Consider the following 23,014-nt stretch of genomic DNA (forward strand, 5'->3'; position numbering starts at 1 on the left):
AACATACTGAAGCCATAAGAAATGGTTTCAGACAAACCTGGGAAGTCTTGTATGAACTGATGCAGAATCAAGTGAGCAGAACCAGAACAATTTATGTAATAATAACATCATAAAGACAAACAACTTTGAAAGTCTTAACTGCCCAAAGCAGAATTCCAGAAGACTGATGAAGCATGCTACCCACTTCCTGACAGAGAAGTAGTGGACTCATCATGGTTAATGAGACATATATTTTGGACATGGCAAAGCTGAGAATTCATTTTGTATGACTATGCATATTTGTTATAAGGATTTTCCTTCTCTTTTTTCCTCAGTAGGGTGATGGAAGTGGAAGAAAAAGAAAACAGATTTTTATTCATTTAAAAAAGTAAAATTTAATTTAAAAAATTAAAAATAAGGAATTTTCCGATCTATACTATGGAGCACCACCATTTGTCCTGTCATCCAACTTCGTAACTTTGGCATTATTCTGAGCTGCTTGTCCTCTCTCACTCCACATAGCCAATCACGTGTCCACTCATTATTTCTACTGCCCAAATTCCTCACATTGATCCCATTCTTTCTACTCATGTGGTTACACCGCTCTAGTTCAAGCTAATTACTTAGATTACTGTAATAAACCTCTAATTGGTCTCCCTGACTAGTCTTTTCACTCTACAATTCATCCTCAACCTAGCTGCCAAAATGATTTTCATAAAGAATAGGCCTGAATTTACCAATCGTCTATTCAATAAAATCAAATGGCTCCTTGTTTACTCTAGGATCAAATATAATTCTGTCCTATTTTAAAGTCCCTCAAAACCTGACCCCAATACATCTCCAGTCTTCTTATACATGACTCCCTTTCTCTACTCTACAATCCAGTCAAACTGGCCTTCTTGCCATTCCTCACATATGACACTCCAGTCCACCTTTGTGTACCTTTCTACTAGCTGTACTCCATGCCTGGATTACACCCACACCTCATCTCTACCTCTCAGAACCCCTTTTTCCTCTTCAAGACTCTGTGCAAGAGACACCTTCTACATGAAGCCTCCCAGGTGCTAGGGCCTGTCCTCCCACCAAAAAAAAAAAAAAATTTACCTAGTACTTACTTTGTGTATATTTTCATACGTTTATGTAAGTACATGTTATCTGTCTTCTCCGCACACTATCCAAAAAATAGTTTGTAAACTCTGAGAGCAGGATATATTGCATTTTTGTTTTTATATATGCAATACCTAGCACAGTGCCTGGCACATAGTAGGTTCCTAATATATGCTTGTTAACTGATTGATTGTCTCATAACCACCCTCTTATGTAGGTAATATGAGTATTATTCTCTCCATTTTATACATAAGAATAATGAGTCTAAGAGAAGTTAACTAACTGGCTCAAGGTTACTACACACAAAATAAGTGACAAGGTCTGGTATTAAAATCCCAGAACCTTTTGATTTCAAGACTAGAGTATTGTCTATTCCTCTATAATCTTCCAAAATGGTTATCTTGCAAAACCACCATAAAAAGTTTTCATGGAAGCAATCAATTTTAAAAACATATATACATACATGCATATGTATACATATGAAATATAAAATAATGATGAAAACAACATATTGACAGCTCTATTTCGTTTTGTTTTGTTTTTTTATGTGGGAAACTAAGAGAGAAATGTTCACACCATTTTGACCCATTGATAGAGATCACTAGGATGAGAAACTGTCTAATGTAGGAAATAGAAATAAACCAGAGACACATATGTTTCAAGACCAGTGTCTGCTAGACATTGGCTGTGTGACAGTGCATTTAACCTCTCAGGGCTCTAGGCAGCACTCAGGCATAGACTGCTGGGAAAGTGGCAATCTTCATTAAGAGAGGAGGCTTCTCACTGTGAGCTCCCTATGCCAAGGAAATCACAGGTTGGTTCTCTCCTTTCCCAGATATATGGAGACAGATTAGTACTCCCTCCTACCAATAAATATCCTACCAACAAACATGAGCTTTTAAGTTATAAATATTTAAGACCAATGGAAAATAACCACAATATTCAGTATTTATACAGCACTTTGAGGTTTCAAAGCACTGCTCCTCAAAACAACCCTGTGAAACAGGAGCGGTTATTACCCTTATTTTATGGATGAAGAAACTGAGGCTGGAAATGGTTAAGTGACTTGCCCAGGATTATATTGGTAAGTGACTGAGGCAGGATTTAAACTTGGATCTTTCTGACACCAACTACAGACTTCTATCAACTATACCACTTAGCTGCCAAAATCCGATTAAAATTTCAGATCTCAATCATTTATTCCTGGCATTGTCAAATTATTTCCTAATTATCTATACTGGAAATACTTTATAAATTATAAATAAACATGCAAATTTGCTGTTTTGTTATCATCATCATCATCATTATTATAGGAGACATAATGCAAAATTGATAATAATTTCTGTCATTTCTTTGGCTTTAAAGTATAGGTTTCCCCCATTCAAATTTAATTAAACTGTCCGCTGCACTCAGGAAGTTCTCTAAGATAAATATTGAAGAACAGTTGTGGATCAGAATTGGTACAGGAAATTCCCTCACTGGGAGCTATTTACTCTGGTAAAATCACGAGTAGTCCCACATCCCTAAAAAGTTTTGTGTTTCAGAGGATTAAAAAATGTTGAAATAATGAATAAAGAACCAGCTTAAGACTTGGAAAGTTGGAAAGTTACTTAACTTCAATATCCTGTTCCCCATTTTCCTCTACTCAAGGCACTTAGGGGGCTTTACAAAAGGCATTAGCATAGGATAACATTAAATAGTAAGCCCCCTGGGTTTATTTATTTTCACATAAATTCTTTAGGAATACATTGAATATTTAAAACTAACTACTTACTTCAAGACTTCAAGGATCTATAATTTCTGGAGCAGATTCCCCTTCCATTGACTCTCTTTAACCTAGTAGATGGTATCATACCCAAAATTTGCTGCGATCCCTGCACTTGTAACCCTGTAATCCACCTAACAATGAACCTCTCTGAATTTACTTAGACTGGTTTTCAGACAGCAACACACAGCCCGTTATTGGGTCTAAAAACTAGAACATTTTCCAACTTGGCAGAGGACCTGACAGAATTTGTGCTCCCTTAAAACCCTCAAACCCCAGGGTGCCCTCCAGGCCATGATAACAGCAGTTCTGTACTAAAAGAGCAACAAATACACCTGTATTCTGAAGGTGAGATAACATGTTATACCAAATAATATACAAGCATTCTATTCTTTCACACGATTTAAACATCTGTATTTGCTCCTGCCAGGTCATATTTTCTTTTGCCGTCTCTTCTTCTGAAAATAATGTGATAAGGGCTCCCTCTAGAGGCTTACTTATAGGCTATGGGTTTTTGTTTTGGGGGTTTGTTTGGTTGGGGTTTAGGGGGGTTTTGTTTTTGTTTTAGCATCAATTGTAAATCGAGTGCTCTCATAGTAGGTAGACTTACTTTTGTCTCTGTGTTCCCCAATTCCCACGAAAAGATCAAAGGTAATTTAGTGCTACAAATAAATGTGTATCTCTATAAATGTTTGGCATAGTTTATAACATAAACCTGTAATTCAACGTCTTTAAGTCTAGTAAATAACAGAAATTATTTTCCAATGAATCTTTGAGATTTTATCAACCATTTCCCTAGGTAGACTTTAAATACTAAAGGATTTAGTATTATTATATGTATAAATACTTCGTGCTATCATCGATATATTTTTCAAAAAGGGAAACCTACATGCTACCAGGAGGACTGCTGATTGATAGATACGCACACACATGTGTGTGCATGTTTGTGTATATATGTGTTTGTAAATATATACATATGTATATACATATGTGTCTGAAGGGTAAGGTGGTATAGTGGAAAGACAACTAGTTTTGGACTCCTAAAGACCTGATTTAGAATCATGGGTCCAAGTCTAGCAAATTCTATTTACCAGTTAGGACTATGGGCAAGTCATTTTAATTTTCTAGGTCTGTTTCCTCACTTGGAAAATGAACACGATAGTATTTGCACTAGCCACTTCAGTTAGTTGCTATGAAGATGGTGCTTTGTAAACTTTTAAATCTCATATAAAAGTGAATTATAATTATATAGTTTTATAAGACATTTATAAAGTCCAATTCAGACTGTAAATTTCCAAAGAGCAGAATCTGTTATACTTCCAAAATAGAGTAAGTCTGCTATATTTTTTTAATATTCTGCATAGCACCTAAACTATGCTTATTGGATCCCTAAAAAAACTTGGATTAAAGAACAATAAATTAAAATGAAAGGCTTTAAAAGAGTGGGTGCTTAGTTAGGCATTCTTTTTGTGTTATTTAAGATTGGATGACATAGGCTGACATGATATTGCTATCAAGGTAGTAGTAGGAAGAGGATTATTTGAAATTTTATGCTTCCTAGAGATGAGAAGGAAGAATCAAAATTGTGGATTTCTGGTCTAAAGACCAATAAATCAATCTACACGCCTTTGTTCACCATCCCTGGTCCCCATTTCTAATAGTATGACTAGTTATTAAAATCAAATAACATTATATAAGCAAGAGTTATTTACCCTTCCAGCTTCTGGATAAAATTACAATAGATAATATGTTTTAAAAATAGAATGTTATCCTTTCCTGAACAACCAAATTAAGCATTCCTTTACTGATCAATTATATATGTAAATGTGTGTTGTGTATGTGTATGAATAAATGCTCTAGTCTTCTGTGATGACATAAATAAGGGTTTTCCTTCCATTCATGCCCATAGCAAGTTATCTAAGCTTTCTTATCTCTTGTACGCCATGACACTAGTGAAACTAGGAAGGTTTGAGTTAATCCCCCACTTCTATACCAACTGGGGCGATTGTGAATCCGGAAGCAATAGAGCAGACCTGGGCCAGTTTGAGTTAACTTCACTCCTAGATGGAATGATCTGGGAACCTTAGAACAAGAAACACAGAAAAAATAGCTTTAAGATTTTGATGGGAGATTTCTTGAGACCTCAGGGAACATCCTTGACAGCTGCTTTTAATATCCTTGCTTGCAGTTTTTACCTGCATTTACCTTCTTCACCTTGAGAAATGATTTTTTTCTGGAGATTGTTGAATATATTTTATAAAATGCATTGTTTATCTGAATCCTCATCTTTGAGTGATCCATGGCACCAAATGTGGAACCACAAACAGAACACAATCCTGAGCAATTCTTGCCCTTGCCTTCCCTAGATTCTCCAATAAAGATCCACTCAACTTGCCAGAAGCTTTCCTCTAAGTCTTTCAACATTCTATACATCTCAACTCAAGCTGATCATTTGTTACCCAAAACCATAAAATCATCCCACTTCTTTTTCCAATCAGACATCTTTTATCTCATTTCTTAAGAATGTAATCATTAGTAACGTATGCTATCATGAACATAGCCATTGCCCCAGGATCACCCACAATTTTCATTCCTTCCAGACTGGTGTTCAAATATCATAAACCACCACTGATGCCTCAGAAAAGGGATGGAGGGGAAGCATTGTTTTCAAAGATTATCTCCCGAAAAGCACAAGTTTCTGCATGTTCTATCATGTTGGAAAGGCTTTGATTACAATTCTGGCTGTAGTATGAGTCATTTTTCTGAAGGTCAACCTAAGAGAGTCTTATCACCAACAGGTTGATCACTAGAAAATGAATTCTTTAGCCAAAGCAGACCAAAACAATCAAAGGAAAAAAAATACACACATGCAAACACACATACACAAATATATGCATATATGTATATATACATATGTGTGTATATGTATGTGTGTATATACATATATGAAATCTCTGGCATATATGTGATGGTCTCAAATTCTCAAGAACCAATCAATAAAAAGAACGGAAATTTCAGATATTAAAAAAACAACCTAGTAGGATTGGAAAGTAAGTATAAACAGACATTAATACAACTTTAACCATTATCTCTGGTTCTCCCAAGGTGCTCTGGAAGAAAGTAGGCAATAAAGCAAAAAGCGCCAATCAATAGAAGAAATCATGCACAGTATTTTAAGGGGCTGTAACAGATTTCACCTTCAAAAAATCAGTTTTGACTTCTAGGATAGGACAAGTAGTTTGAAAAAAGAGGAAGGACTTTGTCTCTTTAGTTAAACTTCATTCACATTTCTTTAAGGATTTCTTGGAACTTCAAATTTTCCCCAAAAATTTCCCTTTAATTAACATAAGCTACCCAGAAACCCTTAGGCTTCCTACAATTTTACAATTCCCACAAAAATTATAGACATTCTAGCAGTGATTTCCCAAAAACATAATCTCTACTAATAATACTGAGTTACAACCACAACATCTTTAAATATATCTCTTCTCTTTAACCAAGCCTCCAGGTGCACACAAAGCACAGACCCTCCTTAATATCGAATTAAATTGTCTTTTCTCATTTTTCATCCTCCTTCATCTCTCTATATCATTTTCCATTGGTGGGCATCCCTTTGTCCCTTGGTTCTACATTAATGCACTTTCCTTGTTTTCTTCTTACCTCTCAGACCTTTCCTTCTTTGTCTCTTTCACTGGCTTCTCTTCCACCTCTGATCCCTTAAGTTTTGTGTTCCCCAAGGTTTTATCCTTAAGTCTCTAATCTTTTATCTCCATACTTTCTCCCCTGGAAGAGGTATCAGCTCTTATGCCTTCATCTATTACATCTATACGGACAATTCCCAAATTTATGTCTCTAGTCCTAACATTTCTCCCAAAATTTACTTTCAATTACCTGAATATCCCACTAGGATCTCAAACCCAGGATGTCCAAATTAAAATTCTTATCTTTAAAAAAAAAATCTATTCTTCCTAAATTCACTATCTCTGTCAATGGTATTCACCCAGTCATTCATATTCAAAGTCTGCATTGTCTTTGACCTAAATAAAGTAGGAACTCAATAGTTTTAGCAGTTGAGATCTTCTAAAATCTCATTTTGAGTCTCTTATCATGCTACTCCCTAATGTACAATATTTCAGCCACATTTTACTCCTCCCTCATGCAAGTCCTTTGCTTTCTACAACTATTTTTGCTCATTCTATTCTGTGCCAAAAATGTTCTTCCTTTTCTGTATCTCTGCCTTTTGAAATATACCCACTCCTCAAGGCCCAGATCATATATAATTTATTCCACAAAGCCTACACAGATCCCACCCTCCAAACCTCAGTCATAAATTATCTTTCCTTCGTTAGATTTTCTATATATTTTTCCTTTTCCTTTCCTGTAACTTCCTTTTGTCCTCTAGCTTTGATTCATATCAAGAATGTTAAGACTGATATGATTCCTTTACTTCAGTAAATATGACGACTTGTTGGTCATTGCATAAGTAGGTCACATTTAAAGTACCATCAGATAAATTAAAGTTAACATATATAGATAATCTAAAAACTATAATTTTTGCTACCTTTTTCCCTCTGGCCAACCACTCTTCACAGTGGAAGCCAAAGGGACTGAGGGAATTGGGATTTTTTTTTTTTCTCAAACCACCCTGCCCAATAAATTCATTACCAAGCAGCCATCTACTGGCAATGACTCTTGCTATACATAACTAAAATGATCCTAAGAAAGCAGCCATAATCTATTGCTGAAACCATATATGACAATCTGGAAAATGTGTTTTCTTCTACTTGGTTTTTCTTCGTAGACAGAATGGCAGTGTATTTCATTGCAGATCATCTCTGTCCTATGATATTCTGAAAATTAAGGCAATCAGCATAATGTCATTCAAAAACAGGACCATACAGAGGATTTCATTGGTAGGAAATCTCTCTCAAAAACTATGCAAAGCACTTCCTGCATGACAGTAGTAAACAAGTTTAGCAGGTATGTCCCTGTTTTATTCCTTGCTTATTAATCTGAACAAAGTGACTTCAGTACTTACATCTGTCAAAGAAATCTCATATGATCTTAACATGTCCATGGAGCCACTCTGCTAAAGGAAGAAGGCCCTGTGTTACTTTGACTAGTCAAACACTTTTGCAAAACCAGCAATCAAAATAGTAGGAAATTATGTTCTTTACATTGTATGATCAACTTTGTGACTATGAAGACTTCAAAAATATAGAAATGAAAATAAACTTTGAAAAATTCCCCTTTCTTCAGTCCCCTAAGAGCAAATTAATATGATACATACAAAAAATTTTTAGCTAGAAATTCAAATGCCTTTATTGTTAGTCAGCATATAGATTATTTCATGCTCCTTCTCCCTTCAAAGTTAAATGATTTTTCTTTCCTCTATAATTTTTGAACCAGATTTAGAACACCTAACAGTTGCTTGAGCCAGGCAATGTGTCAGACATGCATTCTGCTGCCCTACACCAATCGTCTATTTCAACCTAGTCCTCATATGTAACACTTGCTATTCCAGATATAAGTTGCTAATGCAGAAAATGTCAGTCAAGAAATCGAGCATAAAATATAAAAGAAACATTTGAAAAAAATCATCCCTAGACAAAATTGTGAAATCAAAGTTTGTCTTCAAAGTGCATAAACTCCACTCTGCCCAGTTTTAACTTATCATCCTTTTTTTTTCCCATCCCACCTTATGCCACCCACTTAACCCAGGAAATGCAAAGCTCAGATGCTACTAGGTTTCCCCTGGCACTAAAAGAAAAGATATTACAAGCTCAGTTATGTTAAGATATAAGTCATTTACCATATTTTCCTATTACCAGCATTTATATTTTAGAAGAGAATATCTGGAGAAGGCAATATAAATAAATGACCTGCTCATAGCTTAGGACAATGGAAAGAATGCTGAAATAGAATCAGGGAACTGAATTTAACTTCCAACTGTGCTATTTGTTTTGTGTGACCTTAAGTAAGTCACTTAACATCTTGTGGTCTTGGGTTTTTTATCTATAAAATAAGAAAATTAGACTAGATTATCTCTAAGGTACTTCCAGCTCTAAGTCCTATGAGCATATGAATTTCAGGCATGAGTAGAGAGAATGTTTGGAGATAGGAACTTTTTGCCACAAATCACATGGTAGAGACAGTGACCTAGTCTACCTATCTACAAGACTAACTATAATCTGAATGTTGTTCTCTTGATAGGTTTGCAGGCATTGGCAATAGTCCTCATTACAAAAGAAAGGAAAGCTTTCCATCTGCCTTTCCATTGTGATTTTCTGGCAAAACAAAGTTTTACCATACCTTATTGTGCAATATAGCTTCTAGAACAGTTCAAAGCACCAAGCTTATAAAAGGATGGAAGCCTTTAAAAGTAGTTAACAAGGAGATGAAGGTTCCTGCAAATACATTCCATGAATTGCTCAACCATAGCCCTTTCTAGCAGGACACGTACAATGTTATTCTGGGACACTCAGAGGTATAATGCCAGGCCTAGAGGCCTGAGGGTTACCCGAGTCTTCTTACCTTACCTCTCGCAGGTCTTCGGCTGGCCAAACCGGATAGTCATATGAGAGAAGAGACCTCCCAGAGTCGAACAAGGGTTAAGCTTTTATTCAGGGTTCTGGTTACAAGTGCAGGGGAATTCTTCCTTAGGAGGGAGCGAGGAATCTCCCAAGGAGGCAAAGATCTTATAATAAGAGATTGGAAGCAGAAGTGTAAGTGGGGAGAGAGGGGGAGGGAAGAGCGAAGAGAGGGAAAGGGAGGAGAGGCCTTCTGTTGGTCAGGGCCCCTCCCGAGCTAAGAGCGCTTTCAGGCTTTCCTGATCCCAATTAAGCTCTCCAGCCGCATAGTTTGCACCTGAATACAGTGCCTGTTAGATAACAATAGGTGTGCCCAGATCCGGGACAGTCTCGAGGGCGGGGAGAGCTCTCTCCCATCACGTTCTCATGGGAAGAGGCGGAAATACACGAGATCTCACTCCTCAATTCCCTGCTGTTTCCTGGGGGGCCTCATGAGAACTCTAAGGTTTAGAAGCTCTCACCTTTACCCACCCGAAACTGTCCACATGGAACTGAGCTTACACCCCCAACAGTATAATACTTGAGCCCTGAGCCTGAGCTCAAGCCAAGAAGGAAAATAATCATCCTCTAATCCCATGAGAGGACAATTTTGCACCCAACATCATAGAATATTATTATATGTAATACCTCCCATTGACATGTGGAAGTCAAAATGTTTTCCAACTTTTTTCCATAGTGAATAATTGACCCATTTTAAAGATAGGAAAACACACACACACATTAAGAGAGCTAAGATTGTACCCCAATAGAATATAGAGAAAGATACGAAGATTTTTTTGAAATGATTCAGAGTGAAATAAGCAGAATCAGAAAAACACAACATACTAGGATTTCAGCAACATAGATTGGGATGTTAGGGGAAGATCATGTAAGAAAGCTGAACGCTAAGTCATTTTTAAAAGTTTCAGTCTAAGAAACATGATGAAACAGTAGAGAACAAAGAATTATCAGCACAAATATGGTCACTATGTTTCTTGATTCTATTTTCAATTCAAGAAACATTTGCTAAGTACCTACTATGTGCCAGACACTGTGCAAATTGGTAGGTATACAAATAAGAAAAAAAAAAGACAGTCTCTGCCATCAGGGAGCTTCCAATCCAGGCCGGTACAACCTGTGACCCACCAAAGGACTTCCTCTACATTTTCACAGGCCACTCAAAATCCTTTGGCAGGCTGCAGGTTGTGCAGGCCTGTTCCAGTCTAATGGGGGAAGATAATAAATAAAAGGAAGCTGGAAAGGGTGGAGAGACACTGGTTTTCCCAGTCTGAGCACCTTGTTCCATGTAGTTCAAACCAATCAGAGCTGCAGATGGAAAGTGGAAAGTGAGCTGGGATATCCAGGTCCTGCCCTCCATAAAGGAAAGCTTTAGGAGTTTAGAGAGCTACTCTCCAATCAGAGAAGAGAAGCAGCTGAGAGAGTTGGAAAGGTATTGAGTATCCAAGGCTGAGGGAAACTGCATGATGAGACCTTTTCAAGTGATCAGCTGGTTCTAGCAAAGATATATTATCTATTTTAATTGTATTTCTTTATTATAAGCAAGATTCTAATACCAGTGTGGAGGTGGGAGCAAGGTTAATTATATCCAGCAATGATCAGAGTATAAAAATAAAAGGTATCAATAGGACTTTTAAAAAGAATTATATTCAAAATCATTAGCAGACCAAAACAAAACATTAAAGTTCATCAGCTCATCACTGTCTGTTAGAGGCAGCTAGGTGGTGCAGTGGATGGAGCACCAGTGCAGGAGTCAGGAGGACCTGAGTTCAAATCTCACTTCAGACACTTGACACTCACTAGCTGTGTGACCTTGGGAACACTCACTAGCTGTGTGACCTTGGGAACATCGCTTAACCCCAACTGCTTCATCCTGGGTCATCTCCAGTCATCCTGATGAATATCTGGTCACTGGATTCAGGTGTCTCTGGAAGAGAAGTGAGGCTGGTGACCTGCACAGCCCTCCCTCACTCAAAACAAAGTCATGTGCAAGTCACGTCATTATTTCTCTGATCGCGTAGTCTTCTTCGACAACGAAGGATGAACACACTGCCTCTTATCAAGTTACTACCATCTACTTAGCAAATAGCAATGTAAGCCATGGGATCCTGATAAAACCAGAAAGGATTCATGAATACATCAATTTGGAATGTGATTTTTTAGTCTTGATCTTCACGAACATTTTCACATTGTTGTTGTTGTTGCTGTTAGCTGGGTGGCACAGTGGACAGAGCACTGGGCCTAAAGTCAGGAAGACCTGAGTTCAAGCCTGACCATAGATACTTACTACCTATATGACCCTGGGCAAGTCACTTAACCCTGTTAACCTCAATTTCCTCATTGGTAAAATGAGCTGGAAATGAAAATGGCAAATCACTCCAGTATCTTTGCAAGGAAACCCCAACTGGGGGTCACAAAGGATTGGATGTGACTAAAATGGCTGAATAACAATGACAATAAGCAAATGATAAGAAAGTAACGATGTCAGAAGACATGAGAAAGTATTGAAAAAACTTGTTTGAGAGGAAACTTTTCTGCTTCTATCTTTCTTTAAATAGAAAGGTATATTACCTTGTGAGCATAAGAATAAGTAAAATAAACTGGAAACATATATAAAATTAGATATCAGATGAGTTGTATTCAAACTTCATAGAAAAAAACAAGTAGGAGTTGAAGCCCAGACACTGCCTTCCCCCTGGCCATGGTCCTGCCAGATTAAAAAAGCTGGGTGGTGTAGTGAAAAGTCTGTGTTTGTCCTTTGTTTTCAAAGAAGACCATGACATCAGAGAAACGATGACTTGCACTTGACTTTGTTTTGAGTGAGGGAGGGCTGTGCAAGGTCACCAACCCCACTTTCTCCTCCTGAGTCATCTAGGTCCAGTGACCAGATATTTGTCAGGATGACTGGAGATGGCCTAGGATGCAATAGGAGACCTTGAAAGCCTCAGTCACTCACTTAGAGGGAGGTAACGCCCACTGAGTGAATAGGCCTCTTTAAAGTATCTAGAGACCGAAGGCCTAATTTAATCTGAATGTGACATATTTTCTACATACCACCACCTGAGAGTAAGACACAGTATGCTTAATCTCTTTGAGCCTCTGTTTACTCCTTTAAAAGAGAGTTAGACTAGGTGGTCTAAATCATGTGGCCCTAAATCAAGAATTCTTTACCCTTTTTCCCCTGGACCAAGTACCCCTTTGGTGGTCAGGTGAGGCCTATGGATCCCTCATCTAAATAATATTTTTAAATAACTGAAGGAAATGCTCAATTTTATTTAGAGGTGACAACAAGGACAATATCAATGTGGGATGTAAAAAATGTGGCTATCCTGGTCATCCGAGTAGACCCCAAAAGAACATAGTTTTAGATATCAGCAGCACAAGTAATGAAGACAGTGAGGAAGAAGCTAAAGAACTCAATAAATTGCAGACACTACCTAAGAAAAATACAAATGAGTGTAATAGTAATTTAAATGGGAAGATCTTTACCATTCATTACTAGGCCCATGTGACCTGCCTGGATCACATGGAAGCCTGAGTCACATGAATCAAGTCACATGGAGCAGAAAGGGGTGGAACAGGAAGGGTGAAACAGGAAGAGGTGGAGCTAGAGAAGATCTAAAAGGAAACTGGTCAGAGCAGTCAGAACTGAGAGAGAGAAAAGCCGACAGATAGGCTCCTGAGTGTTTGTTTGTCTGTGGGAAGGCCTAAAAATGTGGACAGACTTCTTGGTTACTATGATGGATTTCTTTGTTACTATGATGGATTTGGCTTTATGGTGTTTTTATAAATGTTTTGGTTCTGTCTTCCATGTAGAAAGTCTGGTGTATTTTGCGATTCAGAACTGTGCTGGCATATTCATGACTGCCATAAGCACTGTGGATATCATGTTGGTACTACAAAGAGGAAGAAGAAAAGAAAAAAGAAAGAGAAATTTAAATTGGAAAAGAAAATTAAAAAGGTCTTACTCACCTAGTTCTGCTTAAGAAGACACTTCAAAACAAAAGAAGTAGAAATCCCAGAAGAAGGAAAAGAAAAGGGAGGAAAAAAAGCAAAACCAAAAAAGAAAAAAGGAAAGCATCACGAAAAGGAGAAAAAGAAGCAAAAAAAGGAAAAACATTCTTCATCTTCTAATAGTTCAGACACTTACCTATTCTGCTGACATTTTATGTTGAAGAGATTTGAACTTGCTTCAGTAATTATGCTCTGTACTCAACTCACCTTCAAGGCAAGCATTCCTCCATGTATAAGACCAACATGATTCTCCATCTGTCCAGGTTGTGACTATGAAGCAATAAGGATTATCACAAGGTTTAGGAGTCAGTCCATTAGAGACATATTTTATTCATTCGCCTTAATATGTTTTTCTTTGCTATTAGCATTGTTTTAGAAATTTTTTATAAAGTGTCATCACAACTGAGAACTCTCTGTACAAGTAGTCCACCTGACTGTTGATGCTGTTACCAAATGTCTGCCCATCTCCCCAGAGAGCAAATCTAGGAAGTAAAATGTTTCCTTGGAAGCAGATCCCTCCGGACATTCAATATCTTCCCACAAACATTGCAAAATCAAGTAACCTTATATTCTATTATGTAAGTAGCAGCATATTGTTTTTATATGACCAGGCTTTTTGAATGTTAGACAAGAATAACATTGTCTTATGGGTCTTTTTTTCTTTAAATAAATGGAATGTACAGAAAAGTGTTTTTTAAAAAAAAAAAAAAAAGCAAGATTGGTTTCCGTAAGCCTGTTATAAACTACCTACCTCATCTAACATGTCCATGTGTGATGGACACCAGTCTAGGTGGGGTACAACAAGAGTTTATGTCACTGTCATTGTTATTGTTCAGTTGTTTCAGTCTTTTTCACTTCAACTCTTTGTGACTCCATTTGGAGTTTTTTTTGGCAAAGATACTACAGTGCTTTGCCATTTCCTTCCCTAGTTCATTTTACAGATAAGGAAGTTGAGGCAAGTGTTGAGTCATTTGCCCAGAGTCACACAACTAGTAAGTGTGAAGCCAGATTTGAACTCAAAGAGATGAGTCTTCCTGATTCCAGGCCCAGCACTGAGCCACCTAGCTGCCCTATGTCCCTGTGCCAAAGCCATAACCAGGAAAAGATGGTTGAGACTTTGCAAGGAGAGCTCACTTTAGAAGGAAATGAGAGTACTTGTAATCCTTTGGCATACTAGGATAAACTGTTCCCAAAACTCTTCCAAACTACCCATTCCCCACCATCCCAGTATTTGCCTCTGTTTCTATCTGTCTCTGTTTTGCTTTGTCTTTTTCTGTCTTATTTCTCTGCATCTGTTTCTCTCTCCCTATGTATATATGTATGTGTACATATGTACATATGTGTGTATATGTGTTTGATATATACATATATGTATACGTGTGTATATATGAAATAAAGTATTAATTTGAAGCAGGACTTGAATGAAAGTCTTCTTGACTCAAAGCTCATCCTCCAGACAACCAGTACACCATGATATAATGTCTACTATTACTAGTGAAGTCAGTGACAGTTATGGCCTTAACACTATCTCCTACAACTTTCTCTGGTCTCTTTGGTTTGGTTGGTAGTGGTTGTCCTTCATTTTCAAAGAGGACCAAAATGACATCACTATGGTAGAGTCAAGTTTCAGTGTGTCCAAATGTGGCTGATCAGACCAATATGAGCTCAGAATGTTCTACCACCAGTTGGGCACAAATAGTCTTTGTGAATATTTGGGGCCAATGCTCCAAATTTGCGCATCCTATGTTTACTTTGTGCTATCTCAATTCTGCTTGGTTCATAGAGCACAGCACCCTTTCTGAAGTGGGCACACCATGCAGAGCAGTCCTGTCCAGTGTCTCCCACGTTGCACAGCCAAATACAAAGTTCTTGAGAGAGACCTTGAGAGTGTCCTTGTATCACTTCTTCTGAACACCATATGATCGCCTGCCCCATGTGAGTTCTCCATAAGATAGTTTTTTTGTCAAGCGTACATTTTGCATTCGAACAATGTGGCCAGTCCATGCTCTGAAGCATAGTTTGAATTCTTGGCAGTTCAGCTTGAGGAAGGAATTCAGTGTCTAGTACCTTATCCTGCCAGTTGATCCTCAGAATCTTCCTAAGACAGTTCAAAAGGAAGTGATTCAGTTTCCTGGCATGGTTTTGGTAGACTGTCCATGTTTCACAAGCATATAACAATGAGGTCAGGACAACAGCTCTATAGACATTCAGTTTGGTAGTCAGTCTAACATCTCTTCTCTCCCAAACTTTTCTTAGGAGCCTCCCAAACACTGAGCTAGCTCTGGCAATGCATGTGTCAATCTCATTGTCAGTGTGTACAACCCAGAAAGTACACTATCAAGGTAAATGAACTTATCCACAGCATTTACTACTTCTCCATTTGTTGTAACCAATGGTTCCATGTATGGATGGTGTGGTGGTGGCTAATGGAGCACCTGTGTTTTCTTGGTGTTAATTATTAGGCCAAAATTAGCACAGACAGCAGAGAATTGATTCAGACTTTGTTGCATCTCAGCTTCAGAGGCTGCATTGAGTGCACAATCATTTGCAAACAGAAAATCATGCACCAACACTCCCTCCACTTTGGTCTTGGCTTATAGCCTTTTCAAATTGAAGAACTTACCATCAGTATGATAGTTGACCATAATGCCTTTTTCATCCTCATTGAAAGTATTTGACAACATGGCTGAAAACATCATGCTAAAAAATATGGGAGCAAGCACACAGCCCTGTTTCACTCCACTGGTGACTGGGAAGGCACAAGACACATTATCCAGAACTTGAGCAAACATGCCATCCTGAAATTGACATACAGTGCAGATGAACTTCTCTGGGCAACCAAACTTTGACATAATTTTCCATAAGCCCTCATGACTAACAGTGTCAAAGGCCTTGATCAGATCTACAAACGTTGTGTACTGCTCCTGGCATTTCTCCTGGAGCTGTCAAGCAGCAAACACCATATCAACTGTTCCTCGACCCTTTCTGAAGCCACACTGGCTCTCAGGTATATGATCATCTTCCAGGTGAAGGGTCAGCTTATTAAGGAGGACTCTAAAAAGAATTTTACCAGCAATGACTAAGAGAGGCCCACCTGTAATTGTCGCAGGACAATCTATTCCCTTCACCTTTATAGAGATGGACAATGGTCTCTTTAGAGCACCTGTGTCAGAGGTCATGGATCACTGTCACTTCGTACCATTCTCAAGAGATTCTAGAACCATCCTTATAGCTTCCAAGAGGTTATCTAGTGCTCAAAGAATTTGGGGGAAAAAACTTTTCCACATTCCTAGCTTTATAGAATCATATAATTTAGAACTAGGAAGGACCTTAGAGATCCTCTCATTTTATAGATAAGGAAGAAGTGACTTACCCAAAGTCACACACATACTAAGCAGCAAGCTTCATTTCAAACCATGTCCTCTAACTTCATAGTCAAAAGATTTTGCAATACATAATATAACCTCTAATATGTAAGGTAACAATGACTCTGTGTATTTCACAAGGCCACTCAGATCATAACCCCCTTGGTGTGATTAGAGAGAAAATTTCATTGAATTTTGCAAAAGATATATTAAAAAAGTAACACTATTAAAACTTACCATCATTGAAATGAGTTTTATCATTCCCCATCAAAGTTAGGTGGCACAGTCGATAGAATGCTAGGCCTGTCATCAGCCACACCTAAGTTCAAATCTAGTTTCAGATATTAGCTGTGTGACCCTGAGCAAGTCACTTAACCCTTTTTTGTCTTGGTTTCCTCACCTGTAAAATGAGCTGGAGAAAGAAATGGCAAACAGCTCTAGCATCTTTGCCAAGAAAATCCCAAAAGGGGTCATGAATAGTTGAACATGACTGAAAAACAACAAAACAAAAAAATTTAAATATATGGGAGCAACATCATTAAGAACTGTATCTCCAGATGACGTGGTGCAGCAGAAGTCCCAGGTTGCAGCAGAAGATGACGGTCTCCACAGGAGTTAAAGTTCCACATAATTTTCACTTGTTAGAAGAACTTAAAGAAGGCCAAAAAGGAGTAGGCGATGGTACAGTTAACTGTGGACCTGAAGATGATGAAGATATGACACTTACAAGGTGGACAGGTATGATTATTGGGCCACCAAGGACAAACTATGACAACAGAATATACAGTCTGAAAGTAGAGTGTGGATCTAAATACCCAGAAAGACTTCCAACAATTAGATTTATAACAAAAATTAATATGAATGGAATTAACAATTCCAATGGAATGGTGGATGCATGGTGCATACCAGCGTTAGCAAAATGGCAAAACTGTTATAACATTAAAGTTGTACTTCAAGAGCTAAGGCGTCTAATGATGTCTAAAGAAAACATGAAGCTTCCACAACCTCCAGAAGGACAAACATACAGCAATTAATTTTAACAAATCTCAAACTTATCTAAACCAAAAACCTTCTACTCACGTTAATGTCTTGATTAAATCTCACAATGCAAAACTCACACATTAAAAGAATTCCAGCTGGTATACATGACCTGGACATTTGTAAGAATATATTTAATATATGTACATCTATTGTGTTTTCAGGCACAGTAGGAAGAAAAATGCAGCACAATTTTCTTTTTCCTCTTATCAACGCACTATTATTTAAGCATAAACCTGAAGTACTCCAAATGCAATTCAGGTTTTACAAGATGAAAGCATGACAAGAAGTGTCAGATTGATGTGGAGTAATGTATGTTTCAGAAATCTAATTTCTCGAGAAGGAAAATTATAAATGGCATGCTTGATCTATCTTGCTTAGTGAAAGATCTGCAATTTAAATTGTTTAAAGTAGCAGGTACAATAAATATTGTTGCTAATTTTGTTTAATTTTTGAAGAGGTGTGGGTACCGACGACTAGTAGTAACAAAGAGTATGTTTAGGATTGTTTTGATACCTGTATTTATAAAAAGGGGGGAGGGACTGAGAGAGGCAGATGGATTTCTGTTTAAAGCAGCTCCTGTGTATTACATGTAACAGACATGGTAAATACTTACAGTCTTTGTTCTGATAAACCATGAATTTAAGTTTTAAGTGAAAAAAAACCGAAGGAAATAGGTGTATGGATATGTGATTCTGAGATTAAAGTTAGCCTTAAAATGTAAATAAAATGCGGAAAGTATACTAAAAAAAAAAAAAAAAAAAAAAAGAACTGTATCTCCAAATTAAAATAAGCCTCTCTATAAAGCAACAATTATCAAAACTACTTGATACTGGCTACGAAATAGAGAGGTGGATCAGTGGAATAGGTTAGGTACACAAGACATAGTAGTCAATGACTATAATAATCTACTGTTTGATAAACCCGGATAAGAACTCACTATTTGACAAAAACTGCTGGGAAAACAGTATGGCAGAAACTAGGCATAGACCACATACCAAGATAAGATAATGGGTATACAATTTAGACAAAAATGGTGTTACTATAAGCAAATTAGGAGAGCAAAGAATATTTTACCTGTCAGATCTATAAAGAATGGAAGAAAGCATGACTAAACAAGAACTAGAGAACATTATGAAATGCAAAATGGATATTGATTACATTAAATCAAAAAGGTTTTGCACAAACAAAGTCAACGCAACTAAGATTAAAAGGGAGGCAGAAAGTTGGAAAACAATTTTTACAGGCAATGTCTCTGATAAAGGCCTCATTTCTAAAATGTAGAGAGAACAGAATCAAACCTATAGAAATAAAAGTCATTTTCTAATTGATAAATGGTCAAAGAATATTAATAGGAAGTTTTTAGAGGAAGAAATTAAAACTATCTATAGTCATATGAAAAAATGCTCTAAATCACTATTGGTTAGAGAAATGCAAATTAAAACAATCCTGAGGTACCACATCACTCTTATCTGATTGCCTAATATGACAAAACAGGAAAATAATAAATGTTCGAGAAGATGTGGGAAAATTGGAATGCTAATGCATTGTTGGTGGAGTTGTGAACTAATCCAACCATTCTGGAAAACAATTTGAAACTATGCCCAAAGGGCTAAAGAATTATGTATACCCTTTGATCCAGCAATACCTCTACTAGGTCTGTATCCCAAAGAGATTATAGAAAGGGAAAAGGACCCATATATACAAAAATATTTATAGCAGCTCTTTTGTGGTGGCAAAGAATTAGAAATTGAAGGGATGTCAATCAATTGGGGAATGGCTGAATAAGTTGTGGCATATGAACATAATGGAAAACTATTGTTCCTTAAGCAATAATGAGCAAGGAGTTTTCAGAAAAACCTGGAAAGAACTGGAAAATACATGAACTGATGCTAAGTGAAGTGAGCAGAACCATGAGAAGACTGTACACAGCCACAGACTTAACACTTCTCACCAATGCGATGATCTAAGACAATTCCAAAAGACTGAGGATAGAAAATGCTATCCACATCCAGAGACTGAATGCCAATTGAAGCATACTATTTTCTTTCCTTTTTTTGTTTTTTCTTTCTCATGGTTTTTCTTTTGTTCTGATTCTTCTTTCACAACATAACTAATATGGACATATGTTTAATATGATTATACATGTATAGTCTATATCAGATTGCATGCTGGCTTGGGGTGGGTGGGAAAGGAGGGAGAAAATTAGAACTCAAAAACCTTATAAAAGTGAATGTTGAAAACCAAAAATAAATAAATAAATTTAGAAAAAGAAAATTGAAGTAAACCTCTACTACCAATGCTGCAGTTCTCTAGAAAACTCCACATCCCCAGAAAAGAGGGCATGACCCTCCTGAGATTCTCTCCTTCTTGACTCTCTATGCCTTGACTATGTACCAGATGAACAGGCTCCACAGACCAAGGCCACTTTCACCACACTTGGTTTCGAAATTTTTATGTCAGACCAAGTGATTTTCAGTGACCTGAAACTCAGCACCTGCTCATTGCTTTCATGAGGACATCTGTGCAGAGGTAAGTTGATGAGCCAGATGAAATGACTGAAGGAAACAGCCTCAACAGATTATATTATAGCAGTGCCATAACCTGAGAACCTGGGTACTTGGCTGGCTCTCCAAGTAACTGTACAAATTGCACACTTACCCCTGTGCTGGCTTTGAGACCGAAACACCTGCAAGAAAGATTAGTACAGAGACAGCTAAGCAAACTGAAAGGAAATCCTTGGAAGCAACCAGGGACTTCTCATTACTACCTTCCTAAACCCTTTCCTTCCTTCCTTCTTTCCTTCATTCCTTCCTTCTTTCTTTCTTTTGTTCCTTCCTTTTTATTTTAATTTGATGCCTATGGCTATTGTCATTTATTGCTGTCATTGCAGACTTTTTTACGTACTTTAAACTTGATTGTGGACAAAGAATGTTTGGTAACCTTAATGATATGAGGTTAAATAGTGTCAGTAGTGACCCAGGGTGATCTCTAAGAACTCTGGGTTCACATGAACCTAGTTTGATACCAGATGCCTGGCCCCAAAAGGTCAATTTCTCTCTTTAGTTCTTTGCCTCTGCCCCAAAATTTTATTCTGGGAGAATATCCCAGCTTATATCCTGGAATTCCAGCTTAAGTATGGCTTATGGATTTCCCAAACATGGATAATGGCAAATCTAATTCCCAATTTGTCACTCTATGTACAATGAGGCTTCAGGTATGAAACAGCCTTTATTTCATTAATCACTGAAAAAAACGTACAATGTAAACAAATACAGAAACATAAGGCATTCAAATAACCCATTGGACTCATTTGATCTCCTCTAAGACATAAAGGGGTTATTGAATGATTCTGGGGAAAATGCAGCCCATCTAAAGAGAGGCTATTTATCAAAGTCTCAGTAGGCAAACCTCTTAGAGATAGTCTTATTCACCCGAAACCAATCAGGAATTCCCTATGTCCTCTCAGCAAGTGTGAGAGTATATTTTACCTCCATAGCAGGTTCCCTTCCAACAAAGTTCCATATGTTCTAATTTCATCAACATAATTGGAAAATTCATTAAGTCGATCAGGGACTCCCCTGGTCATCCCTGAAACTCTTACAAGAAGATAGTACAAATAATATGAGCTTGAAAAACAACTCAGACTTCCACCTAGTCATAAAATAATTTACAAAGAGATGCCTTTTTGTGTAACTGATTTTTTCAGACATTTGTTCTAAAAGTAGTTCTTAAAATTATTTCCTGGTTTCAGGCTACTAAGTGTATCAATGAACATATCTTCCTTGTAGTCATATTAAATGAACTTTTAAAATAAAAAACAAAAATAATATATAGGGTCTTTAGGCTTTAAATAATAAATTTTATTGATGTCTTTTTTTTTACATCACAGTCATTTCTAGGTATACACTGTCCATAACAATACCTATCTGAAGAACCCTCCTTCTTAACAAGGAAAAATACTGAAGCAAAACCAACCAACAGAGTGAACAGGATTCTCAGCATCTACAATACTTTACACTTATAATGTAATCTTTGTCTCTTGAAAGAGTTGTCATTCTTTATATATAAAAATAAGAGATGTTAACAGTGCCATAACTAGAAATATTTTTACCTAGGGCTTTAAAACAGTTACAGGGAGAATAACAGATGATAGAGGCAGATGATGGAGCAGTGGATAAACCACTGGACCAGTAGTCAGGAAGACATGAGTTCACAACTAGTCACAAATACTTTTTAGATGTGTGACCTTAGGACTTAATCCTTGTCTGCCTCACTTTCCTCTTATATCAAATGGGGATAATAATAGCACCTACCTCTCAGAGTTGTGAGGACAAAATGAAATAATAGCATTTATTATTATTATTCACCCTAAAACTAAAATTCCCCCAACATGACCAAAACATATATAAAATACATATAAGAGGGGTGCTCAGGAGAATCTCTGATCAATCTATCAAGTCTTCTAATCAGCCTGTTTACAGGGCATTGATATTTGTCTAGAGGCATCTAAAAGGTGCCTCCCATGGCTCTGGACATGTGTCAGTTCACAGTTACTGAGACCCAAAAAAGAAAAACTTAGGGGACACCCCCACACTGTGGCCTATAAAAAAATGATACGAAGACAGAAGGACAGAATTGTGAAGAATTTAGCTTTCTCTCTCCTTTTTCCCTTTTGTCTTCCTCTGCAATGCAGTAAAAGTTTTCTTTTTCTACCACCTCTTTTCCCCTAGCTTAACTCCCACAGTTGTTGTTCAATCATGTCTGACTCTCCACGACCCCATTTGGGGTTTTTTTGACAAAGATACTGGATCGTTTGCCATTTCCTTCTCCAGTTCATTTTACAGATAAGAAAACTGAGGCAAAAAAGTTAAGTGATTTGCCCAGGGTCATGTAGCTAGTAGATGTCTGAGGCCAGATTTGAACTTAGAAAGATGAGTCTTCCTGACTCCAGTCTATCCCACTGCATTACCTAGCTATGCTTCTGCTAGATTATTCCTTTCTTAAACTTCTTTTCTATTCATATTATCCCTCTGCTCAAAGATTACCAATAGTTCCCCATTAGCTACAGAATAAAGTCCAAATTCTTTAATATAGTGCGCAAAACCTTCATATTCTGATGCCAGATTACCTGTCTAGTCTTATCTATCCCTCCCTTT

The 23,014-nt window shown here is 37.3% G+C and overlaps 1 long non-coding RNA gene and 1 pseudogene across 1 annotated transcript in view; one reads left to right on the top strand and one right to left on the bottom strand.

Annotated features, from left to right (window-relative positions):
• The window catches only part of LOC140505957 (uncharacterized), an 85,290-nt gene that overhangs the window by 10,758 nt on the left and 51,518 nt on the right, over positions 1–23,014 (bottom strand). The window contains exon 3 of the long non-coding RNA XR_011967717.1: positions 13,660–13,722. This is a non-coding gene — a long non-coding RNA (uncharacterized lncRNA). The remainder of the gene's footprint in view (positions 1–13,659; positions 13,723–23,014) is intronic.
• LOC140505956 (ubiquitin-conjugating enzyme E2 variant 2 pseudogene) lies at positions 17,369–17,950 on the top strand (annotated as a pseudogene).

The sequence above is a fragment of the Notamacropus eugenii genome, chromosome 5 (assembly GCF_028372415.1).
Source record: "Notamacropus eugenii isolate mMacEug1 chromosome 5, mMacEug1.pri_v2, whole genome shotgun sequence".
Lineage (NCBI taxonomy): Eukaryota > Metazoa > Chordata > Mammalia > Diprotodontia > Macropodidae > Notamacropus > Notamacropus eugenii.